At 42.7% G+C, this 15651-nt stretch overlaps 1 protein-coding gene across 2 annotated transcripts in view; it reads right to left on the bottom strand.

Moving 5' to 3' along the window:
• Positions 1-15651, bottom strand: part of DLG2 (discs large MAGUK scaffold protein 2) — a 1162532-nt gene that overhangs the window by 303293 nt on the left and 843588 nt on the right. The gene's annotated exons all lie outside the window — the stretch shown is intronic.

The raw sequence follows: 15651 nt of genomic DNA, 5'->3' as shown, positions 1-15651 counted from the left end.
GAGTAGCACAGTTTTTTGCAGTTCTGCTGGTGTTATTGCAGGAAGCTGCAATTTCTTGAACTATTTTGTAAAATTCTTGGACATTTATTATTATTATTATTATTATTATTATTATTATTATTATTATTATTTAATCTTTAGTGAGATTCACAGCCTTTGAGGCTGGTTAACAGCTCAGCAGCTCGAGTCCTAAACAAGAACCTAGGAACTGTTAAGGTATCGTCGGAGGATGTAACCTGTTCCGAGTAAGGTGGTTTTTTGTAGAGTCAAAATGTTCAAGTCCGGTAAATTTAGAATTTCTAAATAGCAGGGTAGCTCTTTGGATATTGCTCCAAGGGCTCCAATTACAATCGGGACAACACACGATTTCTTTTTCCACAGTCGCTCAACTTCAATTTGCAAATCCCGGTATTTTGTGATTTTTTCTTGCTGCTTATCTTCAATCCGTGCATCACCAGGTATTGCAATGTTAATGAACCATATTTTTTTCTTTTCAACTATTGTTATGTCAGGTGTGTTATGGACCAAGTGCCTGTCAGTCCGAATCCTGAAGTCCCACAAGATATTATTATTATTATTATTATTATTATTATTATTATTATTATTATTATTATTATTATTAATTGGTTAATCTTTAGTGAGATTCACAGCCTTTGAGGCTGGTTAATAGCTCAGCAGCTCGAGTCCTAACCAAGGACCTAGGAACTGTTAAAGTATCGTCGGAGGATGTAAGCTGTTCCGAGTAAGGTGGTTTTTTGTAGAGTCAAAATGTTCAAGTCCAGCAAATTTAGAATTTCTAAATAGCGGGGTAGCCCTTTGGGTATTGCTCCGAGGGCTCCAATTACAATCGGGACAACACACGATTTCTTTTTCCACAGTCGCTATTATTATTATTATTATTATTATTATTATTATTATTATTATTATTATTAAAGATTAATACCACTTTCTCATTCAAATCAATTAAACATTTTATCCAGGGAACACCTGATTTTGCAGTTACGTGCAAAATGTAGAGGAGGAAAACTCTCTCCATGAGAACTGATCAGACAAAAACCGGTACAAGCAGTCCTCGTTTAGTGACCATTTGAAGTTACAACAGCATTTAAAAAGGGACTGATGACCGTTTTTCAACACTTACAACCTTTCATGATCAAAATTCAGATGCTTGGCAACTGACTCATATTTATGACCAGGGGTGGGTTCTACTTACCTTTACTACCGGTTCGCAGCGGGGCCAAGCGCGTGCGCTTGCTTTGCTCATGCGCAAGCGCAGAAACATTTTGATGATGTCAGGGTCAGTGGGTGGAGCCTCCCGCCGGTTTTACTACCGGTTCTATAGAACCGGTAACTCACCACTGTTTATGACGGTTGCAGAGTCCTGGGGTCACATGATTCCCTTTTGCGATTTTCCGACCAGCAAAATCAATGGAAAAGCTTGACTCACTTTAACAACCGTGTTACTGACTTAACAACTGCAGTGATTCACTTTAACACCCATGGCAAGAACGTTCATAAAACAGGACAAAATTCCCTTAACAACTGTTTCACTCAGCAACAGAAATTTTGGGCTCAGTTGTGGTCATATGTTGAGGACTACTTGTATTTTATCCTAATAATATCCTTTTTCCTAATAATTTCTTACGGGGGTTAGATGGGGGACTAACAGGAATTCATGGGGCTGCAGGCTAAAAAGAAGACATTTTTGAAATGCTGTGGTTCTAATTCATGAAGTCACTAATAATTGAGCTTGAGTGAAATAGACTAGAATTCTTTATAGAATAGAATTCTTTATTGGCCAAGTGTGATTGGACACACAAGGAATTTGTCTTTGGTACATATGCTCTCAGTATACATAAAAAAATAGAATTATAAGATACAACACAGTGATAGTCATAGGATACTAAATAAGCAATCAAATCATACTAGGAAACTAAATAAAACAAGATAAATCGTAAAGATACAAGCAACAAGGTTATAGTCATAAGTAGGAGGAGATAGGTAATAGGAAGGATGAGAAGAATAATAGTAATACAGTATTAGTAAATATTTTGATAGTGTTGTGAGAATTAGTTGTTTAGCAGAGTGATGGCATGCGGGAAAAAACTGTCCTTGTGTCTAGTTGTTCTGGTGTGTAGTGCCCTATAGTGTCGTTTTGAGGGTACAAGTTGAAACAATTTATGTTCAGGATGTAAGGGGTCTGTATTTATTTATTTATTTATTTATTTATTTATTTATTTATTTATTTATTTATTTATTCAATTTATATGCCGCCCTTCTCCGAAGACCCAGGGCGGCTCACAATACACTCAAAAAATCACTATAAAAACACTTAAAAATTAAAAAAGAGCCTTGGTAGTACAGTGGTCTAAGGCACCCTGTTATTAAGCTGGTTATTAAGACCAGCTGTCTGCAATTACTGCAGGTTCGAATCTCGCCAAGGCTCAAGGTTGACTCAGCCTTCCATCCTTTCTAAGGTAGGTAAATTGAGGACCCAGTTGTGGGGGAAATAAGCTGACTTTGTATAAATATACAAAAGGATGAAGGCTATTGCTGAGCACATTGTAAGCCGCCCTGAGTCTCCGGAGAAGGGCGGCATATAAATCAAATTAAAAAAAAAACATTAAAAACATTAAAACCCATTGACACCATTCATGGCTGGATCTCGTCAGATCGCAAAGTGAGATCAACGGCCCCAGGCCTGCCGGAAAAGCCAGGTCTTCACTGCTTTTCCGAAGGCCAATAGGGTAGGGATGGTCCGGACCTCAGGAGGTAACTGGTTCCAGAGAGCTGGGGCAGCCACACAGAAGGCCCTCCCCCGCGGGCCCGCCAGCCATATTGTTTAGCTGACGGGACCCGGAGGAGACCAACTCTGTGGGATCTTACCGGTCGCTGGGAGCTATGCGGTAGAAGACGGTCTCGAAGATACCCTGGCCCTGAGCCATGTAGGGCTTTAAAGGTAATAACCAACACCTTGAATTGTGACCGGAGACCAATAGGGAGCCAGTGCAGCTCGCGGAGAATTGGTGTAATGTGGGTGTACCTAGGTGCACCCACGAAGCTCACGTGGCTGCATTCTGGACCAACTGTAGTCTCCGAACACTTTTCAAGGGTAGCCCCATGTAGAGTAAAAGACTTTATCTTATTTAAATTGATTGATTGATTAATTCATTATGTGTTATCAAACCGGACTTGATTCTTTGCAACCACAGAGATTTTTTTTGCAAGGTGATACTTTTCCTACTTAAACCCAAAAAGGGGAAAAAAAACAACAACTATTGTACCTTTTACTTAACAACAAATCTCTCTGGATAAATTCCATATATTTTTTCCTCTTTCACCAAATTCTACACAAGTAAAATCCAATCAGTTTGAAGTGCCATTTAATGCCTCGTACCTGTTTAGCTGTTGTTCAATTATTTACATTTTAATTTGGGTTTTGGGACCTGACTCTGGTTTCAAAGATCCAGTGAAAAGACTTATTTCGGATTGGGTTGGAACGGAGTACGGAGACATCTGGGACCAGCTCAGATGGTGAAAAAAGCTCTTACAACACAGGAGCTGGTAAAAGGCCCTCTCTTTCTCTGCGTTTAAAAGCTCAAAAATCCTCAGTCCATGCCTAAGAAGCTGTACCATTGTCCATAATACCTTAACATAAATTCCTTTTATTATATTTTAATAGAAGCTTCTGATAATGTATTGAGTGTCCTCTTCCCTCTTGCTAACTATCTTCAGTAATGCTTTTCTTTGCTTCGTTCAAAACTGCCGGTTTTCCTTTGTGTTAAAAGCAGTCCTCAAGATTTCTGCGAAAACAGTGGTCAGCATCTTTCTGACTCTTTGCATAATGCCATAATTATGAAAATTAAAGGATAGGATAGGATAGGATAATTTTATTTCTATACCGCCCCTCTCCCGAAGGACTCGGGGCGGTGTACAGCCAGGTAAAAACACAATACAAATATCACAATTTAAATTTAAAAAATTATTAAAAGTATTACATTGAAGGCCAATTAACTAAAAAACCCAAAAATTTAAGAATTCCAAATTTAAAACTCAATTTATAAAGCTAGCCCTGCCTGTCGGAAGAGCAGGGTCTTAAGAGCACAGCGGAAAACTATAAAGCTTATATAACCCACGGATGGCCTGCGCTGTATTCGTAATGCAAGGAAACGGAGGAACAAAAAGAAAAGAAAATGCATTTTCCAAATAAGCTATTCTTTGGGATCATCTTTTATGGCATACGGTGACTATTTATATAGTTGAGAATACATCTGCTGAATATAACTCCGCATTGGCAACAGGAAGAGCATCCGGCCAGTAAAACTCAGGTCCGTTCAGTAGCCCAGACTCCATCCCACAAGGAATTATGATGATGATGATGAGGAGGAGGAGGAGGAGGAGGATGATACGGTGCCTATTTATAAACAGGAGAGAGGGAGTATTCTAACCCAGCTCTCCAAACACAAGAAACCCACTGTAGTCGAAGCAATGATTCCTTTATTAAGAGTGCCAGCAGCCCCGGCAAAAAGTTTTTCTCTCAACCGAGGCTAACGAGTCTGTCCAGCAGGGAGATGAATAGTTGTCTGCCACATCTATTCATTTCTGCTCCCTATCTTTTATCCCGAGAGTTAGAATGGGGCTCCATTAGCAGCAGTGGTTCTTCGGTCCCAAGGATCAGCCCACGGATTTCCATTGCTCTCCTCTCCTCTGCCTTCTGCACATCCACGCATCAGGCACAGAACCCAGCTGTTCCTCCTCTTCCTCATCCGCCACCTCCAGACCTGGGGGCTGTTGACTCTCCATCTGAGGGCTGATGGACAGCCCAGGCTCCGCCTCTGTCTCTCTCTCTCTGACGGCTCCATTCCCTCTTCCCCCTCGGAGCTCTCAGGTTACCTTGATGCTGACCCCGACTCCCACGCCGTCTCCCCAACTGATTTGGCTGCAGGAGGGGCTGGCGGCCGACGGGCCACAACAGAGAGATAATATTAGCTAGGGCAGGGATCACTAACCCCTGAGCCACGGCCCACTACTGGTTTCTCCTCCTCCTCTTCTTCTCCTTTCTTCTTCCTCTCCTCTGCCTCTTCCTCCTCCTGGCGAACTACATATAATAGTTTTGATGACAAATGTGGCCTCTTCAAAGTCAATTATCTTTTCCGGTAGTAAGAAGTAGGAACCATCTAATTGGTTTACCAGAATCCAATAATGCCCTAATCGCTTCTGTACTGTTTAGTGGATTTACTGGACACCTTCATAAATGCTTGACTCACTTTGTATTCCATCTGGTTTCCCATTTTCTGACTTCAGGGAATTCTCACATATAATTAAGCCTTCCATATAGAACACTCCGTGTCCTATAAAGCATGTTTACTTTGGAGCGCCGGATATAACATTTCTGTTGCTGGTGATTTTATTTCTCAGTTGTTCTGTTTATTAACATCTTCCTTCTCAGATTCTAGTCAGAAGTGGGATTCATATAAATTTACTTACCGGTTCGCCCAGCACAGAAAATATGAGCGAGCGTGCATGAGCCTGGTCTTCTGCGCATGTGCTTTGCTCGTGCACGTGCCTTCCACGCGTGTGCCTGACCTCGAAAACATGCCTCAATAGGACAGTATAGAGCCGGGGCGAGTGGGCAGGTCCATCCGCGATTTCCACTACCGGTTCGTCAGAACCAATCCGAACCGGCTGAATTCCACCTCTGATTCTAGTCAATGTCATTGTCCTAATTCAGATACTGTTTCTTAGTCTGTGACTTCTTCCTTCCCTTCCCTCACAATTCATACAGACGCTTTCCAAACTCTGTATTATAAGTACAGATAGTCCTCGATTTACGACGGACCGCCCTAGAGCTATTTACAATCTACTGTAGATTTGAAAGTCTAACGGCTTCCCCCACCCAGTCACATGATCACATTTGAGGCACTCAGCAATGGCCCGTATTTTTGGCTATTGGCAGCATCCCTGAGTCACATGACCACAATTTATGACACTTTTTTGGGCCAGTTTCCAGCAAAAAGACCCATTGCAAACAATGGATTCACTTCATGATCGCGAACAGTGCATTCACTTCATGATTGGCGTTTCCTTCCTTCCTTCCTTCCTTCCTTCCTTCCTTCCTTCCTTCCTTCCTTCCTTCCTTCCTTCCCCCCCTCCTTCCTTCCTTCCTTCCCTCCCTCCCTCCCTCCCTCCCTCCTTCCTTCTGTAGGAAGTTAGCACCCACCCCTCTCCTAGGAAAATGAGATATTTTAGGAAATATTAAAAGGGCAGAATATTTCCCCTAAAAGGGAGGCAGAAACTCAGCCCCCCCATCTTTGTCAATGGGCCATTAAGGTCTGGGCCAGTCTATTCTACTGGCAGAGCCATAGTAGGAATTGCCCAAAGCCCTTTCATTACATCATCACCCAGCAAGAGTCAACCAAGCCTGGGACTCAAAAGACAACCTACAAAGTTGCCCCTGCATGGCCCCATGGGAGTCTCACAACCAATCAGAACACAAGCTCAAATTCAAAGCCCAACAGAGGGCATAAAACCCAGGCACTCTCAACATCTCTGCCCTTTTCTGCCCAGGATCTCAAGTTCATCAATAAACCTTCTTTCCAAGCAACTTCTATGAATCCAGTGTCTTTTTCCCCACTTGGAACTGAACCCGGATGGACATTTCTTCCAACAATTTCTTCCAACAACTTCCTTCCCTTCCTTTTTTTCTAAAAAAACCCCCCTGAAATAAATCTGTTATTTTCTTGCAATACTTCCATATACACCTCTTTTGAAATTACAGGCTATAATCTGCTTAAACCTGATAAAACGTTTTTCAGGTTCAAAATTTCCACTTAATATTTTTGTGGGATTGAGAATTTTGAAAATGAGCGGCCTCACCATATTACACATGATCTGACTCTTTCAGCGTCCATTCCAACCGATGTTGCACCATATTATTCAACTCAAAATGCTGTTAGTTTTCAGCAGTGTTGATCGGATCTGGCCTTGTGAGCCAGAAAAAAAAAGGAAGATTTCTGAGTCTATTGTTTTTTGTTTTTTAAATTTGATTTATATGCCGCCCTTCTCTGGAGACTCAGGGCGGCTTACAGCGCGTTAAGCAATAGCCTTCATACTTTTGTATATTTATACAAAGTCAGCTTATTGCCCCCACAAACTGGGTCCTCATTTCACCTACCTTAGAAAGGATGGAAGGCTGAGTCAACCTTGAGCCTGGCGAGATTCGAACCTGCAGTAATTGCAGGCAGCTGGTCTTAATAACAGGGTGCATTAAACCACTGTACTATCAAGGCTCCTGTTGTTCACTATGTGATCTAAATAACAATATAATAGAATGACAGAGTTGGAAGGGACCTTGGAGGTCTTCTAGCCCAACCCCCTACTCAAGAAGGAAACCTTACAGCTTTTCAGTCAAATGGCTGTCCAATTGCTTTTGCACAAAGAGAAGTTTGCCCCTTTGCCAGAAAACTGCAGTGTTTAAAAACTTAAGCACCATGTTTTATGACTATTAATCTGCCAGTATATTTAGAATAACAGAGTTGGAAGGGGCCTTAGAGGTCTTCTAGTCCAACCTCCTGCTTAGGCAGGAAACCCTACACCACCTTCAGACAAATGGTCATCCAACCTCTTCTTAAAAACTTCCAGCGTTGGAGCATTCACAACTTCTGCAGGCAAGTTGTTCCACTGATTAATTGTTTTAACTGTCAGGAAATTTCTCCTTAGTTCTAAGTTGTTCCTCTCCTTGATTAGTTTCCACCCATTGCTTCTTGTCCTGCCCTCAGGTGCTTTGGAGAAGAGCTTGACTCCCTCTTCTTTGTGGCAGCCCCTGAGATATTAGAACACTGCTATCATGTCTCCCCTAGTCCTTCTTTTCATTAAACTAGACATACCCAGTTCCTGCAACCCTTCTTCATATCTTTTAGCCTCCAGTCCAGGGGTGAAATTCAGCAGGTTCTGACAGGTTCTGAAGAACCGGTAGCGGAAAGTTTGAGTAGTTCGGAGAACCAGCAAATACCACCTCTGGCTGGCCCCAGAGTGGGGTGGGAATGGAGATTTTGCAATGTCCTTCCCCCAGGAGTGGGGAGGGAATGGAGATTTGGCAGTATCCTTCCCCTGCCATGCCCACCAAGCCACACCCACAGAACCGGTAGGGAAAAATTTTGAATTTCCCCCTGCTCCAGTTCCCTAATCATCTTTGTTGCTCTTCTCTGCACTCTTTCTAGAGTTTCCACATCCTTTTTACATTGTGTTGACCAAAACTGGATGCAGTATTCCAAGTGAGGCCTTACCAAGGCCTTATAAAGTGGTATTAAGACTTCACCTGATCTGCTAGACTCTCAAGTTTTCCATTATGAGCAGCCTGTAGAAAACAGGAGAATTTCCTTGAAGTTCTTGTCTAGGGCTGCTTTCTACCTTCCAATCAAGCCATTCTTTTGGAGAAAATTATTCCGACCAAGTATGCAAGAGACAAAGTTAATTTGTATGACCAGGCAGAGGTTTTGCTTCTCTTATGCATTGGGAATATGGACGTGCCTTGCTTGGCGGAGAGTTGATTATAACCTGAGCTACAGGCCAGGTGTTTCTCATTTAGCTCGTGGAACTTGGTTAGTGAATCCCTCAGTTATGTAAGACATGGTTTAAAAAGAAGAAGAGTGTGGAAGTTTTGATGGCTGTCTTCAACACCCATCCTTCTACAAGTATTCCTCGACTTATGACCGCCGTTGCTATGCAAGGCGGATGTTAAGTGAGCCACCCCTAATTGTATTCCCCCCATTTTTTGGGGGGGCCACAATGTTAAGTGACTCGTTGCAGTTGTTAAGTGAATCGCATGGTCATTAAACAAATCCAGTGTCCTCCATTTGACTTTGTAGCTTGGGTAGGTTGCAAATATTGCTCCCGTGAGTCCAGGATGCTGCAACCATCATAAATACATGCTGGTTGCCAATCCCCCAAATTTTGATTACTTGACCACAGGAAGGGAGGGAGGGAGGGAGGAAGGAAGGAAGGGAGGGAGGAAGGGAAGAGAAGGGAGGGAGGAAGGGAGGAAGAAAGGGGAATGGAGGGAGGGAAGAAGGAGGGAGGGAGGGAGGGTGGGAAGGAAAGAAGGATGGAAGGAGAAGGGAGGGAGGGAGGGAGGAAAGGAAGGGAGGGAGGGAGGAAGGAAGGAGAAGGGAGGGAGGGAGGAAGGGAGGGAGGAAGGAGGAGGAAAGGAAGGAAGGAGAAGGGAGGGAGGAAAGGAAGGGAGGGAGGAAGGGAGGAAGGGAGGAAGGAAGGGGAATGGAGGGAGGGAAGGAGGAGGGAAGGAAGGAAGGAAGGAAGGAAGGAAGGAAGGAGAAGGGAGGGAGGAAAGGAAGGAAGGAGAAGGGAGGGAGGGGGGAAAGGAAGGGAGGGAGGAAGGAAGGAGAAGGGAGGGAGGGAAGGAGAATGGAAGGAGGGAGGGAGGAAGAGAGGGAGGGCGGAAGGGAGGAGAAGGGAGGGAGGAAAGGGAGGAGAATGGAGGGAGGGAAGGAGAAGGGAGGGAGGGTGGGAGGGAGGGAAGGAAGGAAGAAGGGAGAGAGGAAAGGGAGGAAGGAAGGAAGGAAGGAAGGAAGGAAGGAAGGAAGGAAGGAAGGAAGGAAACCTTTTTCCCAATCTCATCCACATGTGACTGTTCTTTGCAATTTTGCCGTCATTATATTGTCCTGTTTTCTCATTTAAACATGCCATCTTTTATTTTAAACCCTTATTCCAGTGGTGAAATCCAATTTTTTTTATTACCAGTTCTGTGGGTATGGCTTGGTGGGCGTGGCAGGGGAAGGATGTGGCAAAATCTCCATTCCCACCCCACCCCAGGGGAAGGATACTGCAAAATCTCCATTCCCACCCCACTCTGGGGCCAGCGAGAGGTGGTATTTGCCAGTTCTCTGAACTACTCAAAATTTCCGCTACCGGTTCGCCGAACTACTTAAAATTTCCGCTACCGGTTCTCCAGAACCTGTCAGAACCTGCTGGATTTCATCCCTGCCTTATTCTAAGAAGGGATTGTAAATTGCTCCGAGCCCTGTTGGATTGAAGCAGCATCTGAGCCCCACCCAAATGAAGCAAATCAATAGCCCCCCTCCTGTGCTCCATCTCCTCTTAATCCTTCCTCCAAATATTCTGTGGCCCTGATCTTTATTTCTTCCATCTCTAGACTCCCCAGATGTGGCTGAATTAGAATTCTCAGCAATCCTAGAATGCGAGGGATGCTGAGGATGGCAGATAAGCAATATCTGGAATGAGCCCGATTGCCTATTCTCTGTTTTGGGAGCATCTGTTTCCTCAGAAGATTCGGGGGTTGTTTTTTTTCCCCTTTCTTCTCTTGTCTTTTTCCATATTCAGTTTTCTTCCTTGCTGTCGCTCACGTCGAAAATTATGCTTCAAGTCATTCAATTGCCTGCAGCGGACATGCTTAAGGCAATCATGAAAGGGTGTGCCCCAGGGAGAGGAAGAAAGTCCTTCACTCTCCAGGAAAATAGGTCCTGTGATGTTGGAAATATCACAGAAATGTTAGAATTAATGGGGATGTTGATCCTGAACTCTCTGTAGGCCTCTCCGAAGACTACGACCAAAAGCAAAAGAGAAATGAACAGGGAGCCGGTTTCAGCTCTGGGATAGGCAATTGCCTTCCATAAAAATTAAATTTTATTGATGTTTCGTGGTCTTCCATGAAGTATCGATTGACAGGAGAAAAGAGGCAACGCAGGGCATTAGTTCAACCCACCAAAAATTATCCGCTTATAAGAGAAAGTCTGGACAATGGAGTTTCTATACTAAAGGAAAATTTACTGTGCCTCAGCTCAGCTGAAGTGGAACAGATCTCATTAAATTTGGGATGAAAGGCCACTAGGAAAATCTAGTGGATATATATTTTAATGTCTTTTTTTTCAACAAAGAACAGGAGGTTTTCAACTTACGACTGTCACTGGGACCAGAATTCCATGGCCAAGCAAGACGGTTGTCAAACAAATCACACCAATTTTACAACTTCTTTGTTAATAATAATAATAATAATAATAATAATAATAATAATAACAACAACAACAACAACAACAACAACAACAACAACAACAACAACAACAACTGTCTGGTTGGGTTCTGCAACCCAACAAGACAGACACAGACTTCAGAGGATAATTAAAACTGCAGAAAAAACAATGGCTACCAACCTGCCTTCCATTGAGGACCTGTATACTGCACAAGTCAAAAAGAGGGCTGTGAAAATATTTACAGACTCCTCACATCCTGGACATAAACTGTTTCAACTCCTACCCTCAAAACGACACTATAGAGCACTGCACACCAGAACAACTAGACACAAGGACAGTTTTTCCCCGAACGCCATCACTCTGCTAAACAAATAATTCCCTCAACACTGTCAAACTATTCACTAAGTCTGCACTACTATTAATCTTCTCATCGTTCCTATCACCCATCTCCTCCCACTTATGACTATATGACTGTCACCTTGTTGCTGGTATATCTCGTTTTTTTCTACGCGTTTCACTTTTCTTCTTTATCCTGTAACTGCTATTCTAATAGCAAATCCTTCATAAAAGTTATTGCATTACATTCTTGATTAAATTATCTTTCCATTGATATATAATGTTATGGTACTACTCAAAAAAAAAAAAAGTGGTGTTATTACCAATTTTAGAAAATACACTTTTCCCAAAAGGTTTCCACAATTTTGGCTACTTCTCTAAGTGAAGTATCTGGCTCCCCCAGTGACTTTGTGAGTGAGAAGCTACTGTATTTGGGAAGGTTGCAAACAGCAAATAGCACTTAGATTTATATACCATTTCACAGTGCTTTACAGCCCTCTCTAAGCGGTTTACAGGGTCAGCTTCTTGCCCCCAACAATCCGGGTCCTCATTTTACCAACCTCGGAAGGATGGGAGGCTGAGTCAACCTTAAGCCTGGTGAGGATCGAACTGCCAAATTGCTGGCAGCCAGCAGTCAGCAGAAGTAGCCTGCAGTACCGCATTCTAACCACTGCCAAGGCCCAGGGGCTGGATCTGGCCCGGGAGGGGGGGCTTAGATCTGGCCCATGGACCTGCCCTGGAAATAGTGAAGGACCAGCCCGCAGTGTCTCTGCCAGTGAAAATGGAGCTTGGGGAGGCCGCAAGTGGCCCTCCCAAGCTCCGTTTTCACTGGCAGAGGGCTGCAGTAGGGCTGTCGTGGCCAAAAACGGAGCCCAGGAGGGCCTTCATGGCCGAAAACGGAGCCTCAATGAGTGACAGCAAGATGGCCACACCCACCCTGGCCATGCCCCCCTCCCGGCCCCATGAGGTCACAACACAACCCCTGATGCGGTCTTCAATGAAATCGAGTTCAAAGCGTAGGGTTGCCAGGTGTCCACTATTTGAGCGGACAGTCCACTTTTTTCACATTATGTTCACTATTTTTTTTCACAAAATAGTGGACATTTTTTTTTATTCAAAAGCTTTATGATGAAATAGTACATAATCTAAAGCTGTACAGTCTAAGAGAATAAGAATAGGAGAATCGCGTTTTGTCTTTTTTTTCATAAGTTAGAATGAGACAAAGATCGAATATCCATTGAACTCGATTCTCCGAAAAAAATAATGAGATTAAAATAAAAATATATTATAAAATTATGTACAGTTCACATTTTAAAAATGTATTGTAGCTTGTGTCGACTGACCTAAAATGGCATGTTAAAATGTTTGTAAGAAAATATATAATTTAATTGTAAAAAAATTTTTAAATTTTTTTACTACTTAACCCCTCCCCCCCGCTTGTCCGCTATTTTTTGGAAGCAGACCTGGCAACCCTATTTAACACCCCTGAATTAGACCAAACAGGCTGTTCTATTACATTTTGTGCAATTAAGCAATAAGATCATAACAGAAACAGAACAATTATGAAATAGGTTAGGCACAAAAAAGTATGCCTTTTCTATTAATTCTCTGTTGTCCAGCAGCAACATCTTTTAAGTGGAATTACTATTGGAGTGGTGTGTGTCGTAAATCTCTTTCCAAACTTTTTCTCTGCAGTGATTGATAGATAGGCATACTCTTGCCCATTGTACGTTTTACTAAAACACTGCACAAAAAGAAGGATACAAATGCACAACATGAAAACCTCATCCAGTCTGCTATTTGGGGGGCGGGGGGGGGAGCTCTATCAATACCCAGAAAGCCACCCGTAAAATACTGTGAAGTGAGGAATTTCTCCTAAGGATTGTTAATTGATGATGCTTTGCTGAAGGACATTAGCAGCTGCCTCGCTGCTTCATTACACATTGAGGAAAAGTTATAATTTAGCTGATCTTAAGAGTTTTTCTCCCTTGTAGCTCTAACCAACCTTTTAGACATGAGCCCATCTGCTTCTTGAACCGTAAATTAAATGAAGACTGATAAATATAGGCCAATGCATTGAATTGAGGGTTAGAGAGAAAAGGGAAGACAGAATCTACTTTTTTAAAAAAGAAGAATCTCAGTGAAATTTTTTTTATTTGGTTGGTTCTAGAAAGGAAGAAAGGACCGGAAATAATCTGAAATGATCAGATTATTTTATAACATGGGAATTATTTTACAAATGGTTAAATGACAGATGTTGAGGTTAGAGGAGTGGAATTGGATGAAATATGGTCTACATGAGAAAGACAAACAGATGAGCTATTATTTTGATGGTTATATAATCGATACGTTGATGGAAGATAGTATATGTTGTAAAGTTGATTGATATTATTGCATATTTACGGGTTGTTACGGGGGCTTCTCGTTACTCCCGTGTGACACCTCTCCTGCGCGAGCTGCACTGGCTACCGGTGGTCCTTCAGGTCCATTTCAAGGTGCTGGTGCTCACCTATAAAGCCCTACATGGCTTAGGCCCGGGGTACTTGCACGATCATCCCCTGCCATCCTCTCATCGTCCTGTGAGCTCCCACAGAGCGGACCTCCTCTGGGTGCCGTCAGCCAGACAATGTCGGCTGGCGGCCCCCAGGGGGAGAGCGTTCTCTGTGGGAGCGCCGATCCTCTGGAATGGGTTGCCCACCAGGCTTAGGACAGCCCCTGACCTCCTCTCGTTCCGCCGCGAACTGAAGACGTGGCTCTTTCATCAAATGGGCTGATCCGTTGGGGGATTTTTACATTGAAATAATTTTAATTAATTTTAATTGGATTTTAATTTTTATGTAATTTTCGAATTTGTTGAATGTTTTCTTTGTAAGCCGCCCTGAGTCCTTCGGGAGAAGGGTGGCATATAAATTACATAAATAAATAAATATTTATTTATACATTACCATATATTCGTTTATATATACATATACAGTATATATACACATACATATACTCATACATATACTCATACACACATACATATATACACATACATATACTTGCTCCTAGAAGCACGAAGCCGAAAACACCAGCCTGAAGATGACGAATGAGACTTCGTAGAAACGTCGCCAAGACATTTCCAATTTTACGCGGGAGAAAACCCGAATAACCAAAGAGCTACATACAAATACCCGCGAAAACCTCAGAAAACACATACATATACATATACATACATACATACATACATACATACATACATACATATGTAAAGAAGCAGACATCCTGCGAGCTCCGGAACTTAAAATTTTAAAATAATTAAAATTTTATTTTACTACGCTTTCGTCAGCCATCTGCTGACATTGTCAGAGTATTAAACTACCATTACAGAGATCTCTGCCTTTATATGCCATTAATCAATTTGGCCATTGCACGTGTAATAGGCCCTTCCAGCCGTCTCTCACGTCTAATTAGCTGAATTGTTTTTGCTGTTGCCATGCTGGATGATGGAGGCTTAATTTCTATTGTTTCCTCCCTCCTAGCTTGCTTATCAGTGGGGGATGATTTTAGCCTGTCAACTATTGCAATTTGCTGCCTTGTCCGTGACCTTGTGGTCGGCCAGGTTCATTTCTCATTAATCCTATCTGTTACAGTTTGAGACAGCCCAGTTGGGTTGCTCTGTGTTTGGTCAGGACTAACTATGCCTTCACAAGCTGAGTCTGCATGCTCAGAGGTGGGGGGTGGGTGCCTTTGGTCCCTGCTCACTGATGGAAAGCCGTCTCTGCTCATCCTGCAGGGTCTTTCCTGGTGTCTCACAGCCTGGTAGGCTGGTGACAGTTCGATATGCCTGTTGATGGAATTGTTATTGGAGAACCAGGCTTCTTTTAGTAGGCGTCCTCCTTTAGTCCTATCATGGGCAATAACCTCAGCTTCTTGAAAATCAAATTACTAATATATCTGGAACTCGTATTTTTAGAATAGTTTGTAATACATATACATACATAGATACATACATATATATACTTCTTGGTTTACGTAGGTAGAACCTGGCTAAAGAGACATACACATAAAACCTATGAAAAAGAAAGAAAAACAAATATTGTACCTTTACAGGGAGGATACATGAGATGAGGGTGTGTCTAACTGATGAGGCCTTATAAGGCCGAAATAGATCTATCTTAGTCTCCCAATGGGGAGCAAAGGGTCTGCTGGCTGCCAGAAGAAAAGGAGGAAAAAAAGCCCAGAAACTAGTGAATTGTGAGTTCACTGAACTAGGGCTGCATAACATCTTGGTTTACGTAGGTAGAACCTGGCTAAAGATCGATCTATCTAT

Source organism: Pituophis catenifer, unplaced genomic scaffold (assembly GCF_029215685.1).
Source record: "Pituophis catenifer annectens isolate HBS135680 unplaced genomic scaffold, rPitCat1.0.hap2 SCAF_4, whole genome shotgun sequence".
NCBI lineage: Eukaryota > Metazoa > Chordata > Lepidosauria > Squamata > Colubridae > Pituophis > Pituophis catenifer.
This window is presented reverse-complemented; position numbering and strand designations above follow the sequence as displayed.